Raw genomic sequence first — 8,393 nt, forward strand, 5'->3', positions numbered from 1 at the left:
CCCTCTAGAGACAAGTCCCTAGCAAACCCTAAAATGGCTCCCTTAATTAAGATATTTTCTTCCCTGCTCCCATATCCACCCTTCCTTCATCCCACCCATCCCATTCCCCCAAGCTTTCCCCAATCCTCCCCATCTCCCCTCTCTCTACCCATCTCCCCTTACATCCACCCCCACCCCCTCATCCCCGTGCACCCAAGTTTTGCCTGGAAATCTTGTCTACTTCCAATATCCAGGAGGATAACTATATGATTTTCTTTAGGTTCACCTTCTTATTTAGCTTCTCTAGGATCACAAATTATAGGCTTGAAGTCCTTAAATTATGGCTAGAATCCACTTATGAGTGAGTACATACCATATTCCTCTTTTTGGTTCTGGGATACCTCACTCAGTAAAGTGTTTTCTATTTCCATCCATTTGCATGCAAAATTCAAGATGTCATTGTTTTTTACCGCTGAGTAAAACTCTAATGTGTATATGTTCCACACCTTTTTTAACCATTCTTCTATTGAGGGGCACCTAGGTTGTTTCCAGGTTCTGGCTATTACAAATAGTGCTGCTATGAACATAGTTGAACAAATGCTTTTGTAGTATGATTGAGCATCCAAGTCCAGCCCTTTAACAGTGATGCAGAGATCTGAGTTTCAGTAGCTCTTATTCTGTCTTCAGTAAACCCTTCCCTTTCCTCCTCCTGGATCTGAGGTGGATGCCTCACACAGCCAATTACTCAGCTTTCAGTGGTGTGAACAATCTGTCCCACAGGTGGAAGGGTGCCCAGAATATTAACAATTAAAGAGAGATTTTAGGAAACAAAATCAGATTTTTGTTCTGTGGCATCACACTGAGTCAGATAAATTGCAACTGCTTTTCACCTGGTAGGTTTGAGACTTCGGACAACCCTGGGAGAAAAGCAGGAAACAGATGACAAATACTATGGAGTACTATCGCTAACAGGACATCTCACTCAGTGGGGAGGTAAAAAAAAAAAACAGCTATATTAGTAAAGGTTCTCTTGGTAAAAAGAACTAATAGATCACTTTATGCATATAGAAAGTGTATTTAGTTTAATGTTTCATGGGCTGTGGTCCAGCTAGTCCAACAATGGCTGCCATTCAGAGGAACATAGGGGAATACAGTAGTAGTTCAGTCCATTTGCCTGGATGTCTCAGCTGGTCTTCAGAATATACCAGAATTCCAAAGAATTCTAAAATAGTCAGGCTGGAAGAGATATAGAGAAAAGAGGCAGAGTTAGAGAGACATCATGTTGCTACCGAAGGAGAAAGACACCTGCCGTAGCTCTCCAGAATCTTGCTTGTAGGCCACAACCTTGTGGTGAAACACAGATTAATATAGATGGGTTAATTTAGGGTGTAAGGGCTAGCTAAAAGTATGTGTAAGCTAATTGGCCAAACAGTGTTACAATTAATATAGTTTTGTGTGATTATTTCAGGTCTGAGCAGCTGGGAAACAAACAAGTTAACCTCTGCCTGCATATTTGCACCAATGTGGGTAACTACATCCACATAAAACCTGAGAGGGCTTGAGAAGTAATTCTAGACATAAAAGAATAACATTAAGCACAGCTTCTTGGTAGCCACATATTTTCAAATAGACTCTGTTTGCTGAGAGCAAGCAGAGGTGCCATGATTCCTTAAAAAAAGGGGGGAGGCTTACTGACTGAGCATATGCACTATGAGCATTTAAAATAGAGCTGATTCTTTTTCATATATAAAAATTTAGATTTGTGATTCTTCTAAGATTTCTTAAAAGATTACATTTATAGATAAATAATAAAATGATTGATCTTTTCTTTGTAACCACAAAACACAGGTGGCCAGCAAAAGAAATAATGTTTGACAGAGGAATATACCTTGCTTGCTCACAATCTGTTAATACACAACAAGGCGCTTTGACATGAATATTTATGAGTCCTGGGACAACTTGCTTTATACCTCAAATAAGAAAAAATGTTTTAATCATGTAGTAAAATGAAAAACATTGTTTTTACCTGTATGCATTATAATCATTCGCCTGGCAAATAGACTACAACCACATTGCAATTTTCATATTGCCTGAAAGAGTTTTTTAAGGTATATAAACTGTAGAGAAAAAATAAAATGAGCGAATACAGAAGGAAACCAGCAAGAGAGTGAGTATGTCGTTTCCCTTACGCCTTCAGATAAACAATCTTAGTAAGCTGACTTTATGGATCTACTTTGAGTTTTGACCTACTAGAGTCCGGTCCTCATAGCAGTGCAAAGTCATGGAGAAACATATGCAAATTAAATATGGGAAGGCCTCTGAAATATTCATCTTTACTGTAAGTCTTATTTGAAAATCAAGTCAATGAATTGTGAAAGTAGATAAGAAGATTAGAAGCCAATGTTACCATTTAATCATAATGTATAATCTAACAGATAGGTGATCAGTTCTCACAGATACAAAGGGCATAGAACATAAGTTCCAAAAACATCAAGGAAAACTCACCTGTCAGCACAGCAGATGCTGTTTTTAGATGAATGGCAATGTTCGACCATTCTAACCTCAGAATAAATCTCAATTCTAACCTCAGAATAAGGCTGTTTTTCCTTCTGACCAGGCTGACTCAGAGAAAGGCCACATCTGCTTCCATGAAAGCCCAAAAAGTTCCCCTTTAACACACTTTGACTGTGTCTGTCTCAGGACTGTGATGTAACTATAGAGGACATCGTGTCTTTAACCATTATTTTTATTTTATGTAGAATGGTGTTTGCTTGTACTTGTCTGTGGGCTTTATCTGTAGAGGCCAGAAGTGGGCATTAGATCCTTTGTGCCTGGAGCTATAGCAGCCGTTTAGCTACCATATGTTTTCCAGGAATGGAGCTGTTTTTCCTCTGTACTAACCTCTAGTGCTTTTAACTGCTAAAGCATCTTTCTAGCCACTGTACTTTTAATTTAAAATTTATTTTTATACATTTTAATTTAAATTTATTTAACCACTTCCCTGCTTTCTTGTCCTCTCACCATTCCTTCCCAAATTCTTCCCTTTCAATTTCTTCCTTGTTAAGTATGTATGCTTAAGAACGTACAAATATATGAATAAAACTTGTTGATTGCATTTCTGTTGGTTGAGTGTGTATGGTTTTAAGACTGGTCGTACTGCATTAGATAGTTAGATAGCCTATCCTTGTCTGACAACAGTTTTCCCAGTTGCAGGAGAATTCCACTCTTTAATGAACAATGGAGTTGGGGGCACAAAGATCCTTGCACCCATATTCAATAGAGAAACCGGTAATTTTAAACACAGGAGCCTCTGCTCAATGAAGAAGACATTCAATCTACATTCAATCTAAAAGGCTGGGAGTGGGTTTTGTTAATGACGTGGTGACCATGTTGTTATCTGTGGAGGCAGACCTCATTCAAATTCCCCACAATGCTCACCCCAGACTCTTTCTTCCCATCTCTTACTCATCCTTAGCAGAGATGTCATATTCCTTTACGGATGTCTGACCTCTATACTATTGGACACAGATCACATTTGATTCTCAACCTTTTAGCTATAAAACCTCCCTTCACAGTCACCTGTACCCGGTAAAGGACTTTCTGTGTAGTCACATATTAAGCTTCCTTTTATACCCAGAATAAAATAATTTTTTATTGGACTGACTGTTACCTAGAAATAACCAAAATTTACTGTGTTTTAAATATGCTTGTTTTAAATATGTTTTAAACTACCTGGCATTAGAATCTCCAAAATCTGGTAAAGTTACTTAAATCTTACTCCTACTGGAATGGTCTGTCCTGTCCCTTTAAGAGACAAGCCCTGTCCACCCTCTCCCACCCTCCCCAATACCCCATCCCCCCATTCCAACTCCCCCACCCACCCACCCACCTAGCCTGCCCCATTCCACCGAAGCAAGCAAGCAGTCCTTCATTCTGCTTCCAGCCCTTGTTCTCTCGGCCCAGTCTCCAGAAGAGTTGGAGAGGTGGCTGCTGCCATGGCTCCGCTCCTCTCCACTCCCCACCTCTGTTTCTCTCTGTGTGTTTTTCTCTGTCTGTCTGTCTGTCTGTCTGTCTGTCTGTCTATCTATCCATCTATCTATCTCTATCTCTCTACCCCCCTTCCCTTTCCTCCCATAATCCACTGAATAAACTATACCCAACCCCTATCTCTGCACGGCATACCTATCAGTCTGTCTCTCACCCACACAGCTCCTCGTGGGACTGGCTGCCCCGCCAAGGACCCACCGAGGTCTCTCACTCACTGCCTCCTACCCACCTGGGACCTACAGAGGCCTCAAGTGGTGGGACCCGGTTGACCCTCGTGGCCGCTGCTCCCTGCACCCCTTGGGGAACTGCACCATTTTACCATTACACCTACTTCATATGGTTGGGGTATTTTAAACAATTGGAAATTAACATGGGTGATTTCAGTAATCACTGGAACTCCCTCCTGGTACTATTCTATGGTTTCTGTTTTATTATTTTCAAAAACATCTTCTTATTCTTTACTAATATTTTTAAATCCCTACATCCCTACCCTGGCAAAAGGCATTTTTGTTGAGACTAGTCCCCAACACTTCCCTGACTGATATCTGCAGGGACTCCCTCAACAGAAGTTGACCTGAAACTGACCTAGAATGTCTTGGACAGGAAACATTGCCAACATGGAAAACTTAGAGTGGAAAATTCTTCAGAAGTTCAGAACACCAACTTTATTTCAGAACCCCCTGATTGCATTGTCAGTATATAAGGTAGCTCACTCTTTGCAAACCCAGATCTAAATGTCCTGGCATTCCTGGCCAACAGGAATGAACCAGATACAAAGAAAAACATTATACATAAAATAATGACTAAAATTTCTTGAGAGAAAAAGAGAGAGAGAGAGAGAGAGAGAGAGAGAGAGAGAGAGAGAGAGAGAGAACTTGTACCATAAAAACTGTTGTTCAAACTAGGCATTGCAGTGCATGTCTTCAGTCCTAGGAACTACATAAATACTTGAGTAAAGGATAGTAATTACATACATGAGAGGTTTTCTGTGAGTCCTGACATAAATATTCAAGAATTAGTGATATAAGTATATAGTTCTGACCTACAAGGAAACTTGAGTGAGTTGTTTGAGTTACTGTCTTATTGCAGCAATATAACTGACAGCATCTGATGTAAAGAATAAAAGGCATATCCTAATTTATAGTTCCAGGGGGAAAATATTACATTATCATGGGAAAGATTTGGGGATGTTGACATTCTAGATCAAAAATTAGGTCTGAGGATTAGAGCAAGGCACTAACAATCTAGAACCAGACAACATGAATTCTGCCACAGATACCCCTTCTCCTCATACAGAAATTAATTATCTTGACAATTATGCAGCCTCACTGTATATACAGACTTTTTTCTATCTGTCTTACAATCTTATATAAGTAGACCCAAACACATTTTAAAGTTAGTAAAGTTAGTATTGCTAGAAAAGAGCAATACCTTCTAGGATAAGAAACCTATTAAAGTAATTCATAGTGTTGAACGATGCTATAGTCTTTGCAAGACCGTCCATTATATGCATTTCTATGATATCAGGTAGATTTATTTTTGCAAAAGTTTCCTTAATTTCTTTCTGTAAATTATAAACAATTTGAGAAGAATTAGGGTGGCCCAATAAGTACATCTTAACCATATCCCAATCATATTTTCTTTCATTAAATCTTAAGTGAATAATACAATAAAAAGAGACATTCCAATCACATTTTAATTTTATCTGCTCCTTCAAAATTTCTATCAGATCCCCTAACAATATATTATTAGGTTACCTCAGCTCAGTTAACTCATTCACTATCTCATTATCGATTTCATTTTGCTCAGTCTGAAGTTCTGTTGAATTTTATGCCAGTCTCTAAAAAATTATGCAATTTGAATTACTTTATGAAATACACTCCATCTGTTGCTGCCTTAGCTGTCAATGGAATAAATCCCACAATCACTGCAAATACCAATCTAACCATTTGATGTGTTCTGCTCAATATTCTTTCAGCAAGCTGGATAACCTCTCTTGTGTCCAGATTGCTGGCCTTGCTCTAAGACTATACAAACATTCAAAGGTCAAATTTAAAAACAAACTAGAATTAACACAGGGATGAAAGGTACGGCATTAACAAGTGATGCTGTAATTATTAGGTTGCAATTGTACGGGCTATTTTAGTAGCAAGTAAGGTAATCTTACACATGCCATAGAAGGATGGCTTTGATTTAGGCTATAAGGCAAAGTATGCTAATCATCCTTAATGTTTAATTTTCCTTCCCATGCCCTGAGAGGGTGGAAAGCATTGAACAGTTTCCACAAATTAGTCTGAACTGAATTTCCAAAATGCATGAGAGGATTTGACATTCCAGTTCCAGGCCATCAGATAGGTTCATTAACAGAGGCACTAACTTCTACAGTTCCACTCAAACTATACCTCCTCCATCTTAACTTGGAGTGAGAATGTTGTTCTTGAGGTGAGCCAAAAAAGCTCCAGTGTATGATGTCTCCTTGGGAGACATTAATTAGCCTACACGGTCTCTCATTCTGATATTGTTTCCAGTGCATCAAGTCATATTCCTTGTTGGCAAGCCACATCTCGCAGCATGGTAGATTTATCAAACTAGTAGCATTAATCTCCTACCATTTAAACCCAGGTGCTTAAAGCAACATCTTTAGCTGTCAGAGAAATGCAAATCAAAAGAACTCTGAAATTCCAACTTACACCTGTAAGAATGGCCAAGATCAAACACTAATGACAACTTATGCTGGATAGGTTGTGGGGGAAAGGGAACACTTCTGCATTGCTGGTGGGAGTGCAAGCTGGTACAATCCCTTTGGATATCAGTGTGGCGATTTCTCAGAAAATTAAGAAACAACCCACCTCAAGACCCAGCAATACCACTTTTGGGTATATATCCAAAGGATGCTCAGTCATACCATAAGGACATGTGTTCAACTATGTTCATTGAAGCTTTATTTGTCATAGTCAGAACCTGGAAACAACCTAAATGTCCCTCAACCAAACAATGGATAAAGAAAATGTGGTCCATTTACACAATGGAGTACTACACAGAAGAAAAAAATAATGACATTTTAAATTTGTGGGCAAATAGATGCTTCTAGAAAACATCATATTAAGTGAGGTAACCCAGACTCAGAAAGACAAATGTCATACTCACTCATAAGTAGTGGCTTTTAGACATAAATCAAAAAAAATAAAAATAAAACAGCCTACAATTCATAATCCCAGAGAACCTAGACAACAAAAAGGATCCTAAGAGAGACATGCATGGATCTAATGTACATGGGAAGTAAAAAAAGACAAGATCTCCTGAGTAAGTTGGGAGCATGGGAACCTTGGGAGAGGGTAAGTGGGGGGAGGTGGTAGGGAGAGGAGTGGAGAAGAATATATGTTCAATAAAAACAATAAAATAAATGAATGAATAAATAAATAAAACAAGATGCTTGAAGCATATAAAACTTGTTATGATTATTTGGAGTAGTATTATGTGTGGATAGTCTTACTTGTGAGGTTATGTTTAGACACTGAGTTCCATTTCTCATGCCAAAAGGAATTCCTTACACTCCACGATTGAGCAAGACGTCTACTGTCATAAGAACCAGGTAGCCACAAAGATTCATTAACCTTCACAGGAATATATCTATTTTCACAACTCACTGCTAGGTTAACTGGAGAATTGGAGAATATATGTAGTTTTACCCTGTATAATTAGGAAATATTAAGTATAGCAAGGAACAGATATGCAGCATTCAGGTTTGTGAGTCATGCAAAATATTGTCTCTCCTTTGTCATACAAATAATAAAAGTGGCCCCAGGTGGGAGGATTCACTGTCTGCTCCAACGGCCTCTTATTTCCCAAAGGCATTTAAGCAGCTGAAGCATCATAGAGATTCCTCCTTCTCAAGTCAGATTTTATCAGTTTTGATGGGATCCACAATCTTTATCATAAGATTATAACCTCATAATCATAACCTCATAACATAAGCATAACCTCAGCCCTAACTTAATACTTTCCCTGGTTTTACATGCCCTGACCTAATTCAGAAGGTTTGCTTTACACACACATTCCAGTGACTTTCAGCGGCTGTTATCCTATTTATTCATATTTAAATTTTTTAGAATTTCAACTTAGTAAAACAGTATTCAGGTTATCTCTGGAGTCCTCATATCTGCCTTCTGTTCAACAAGCATCTCCTTTGGCATGTGGTTAGCTCTTTCAACACTTGCTTCTCCTGTAGTATTATATGGTACCCCTGCAACATGTGAGATGTGGTAACACATGAAAAATTGTTTCATTTTACTGGAAACATAAATTGGGGCATTATCAGGCTTAATTTGTGCTGGTCTGCCCATTACAGCCATTGTTTATTTTTTATT

Source organism: Myodes glareolus, chromosome 23 (assembly GCF_982192425.1).
Source record: "Myodes glareolus chromosome 23, mMyoGla1.1, whole genome shotgun sequence".
NCBI lineage: Eukaryota > Metazoa > Chordata > Mammalia > Rodentia > Cricetidae > Myodes > Myodes glareolus.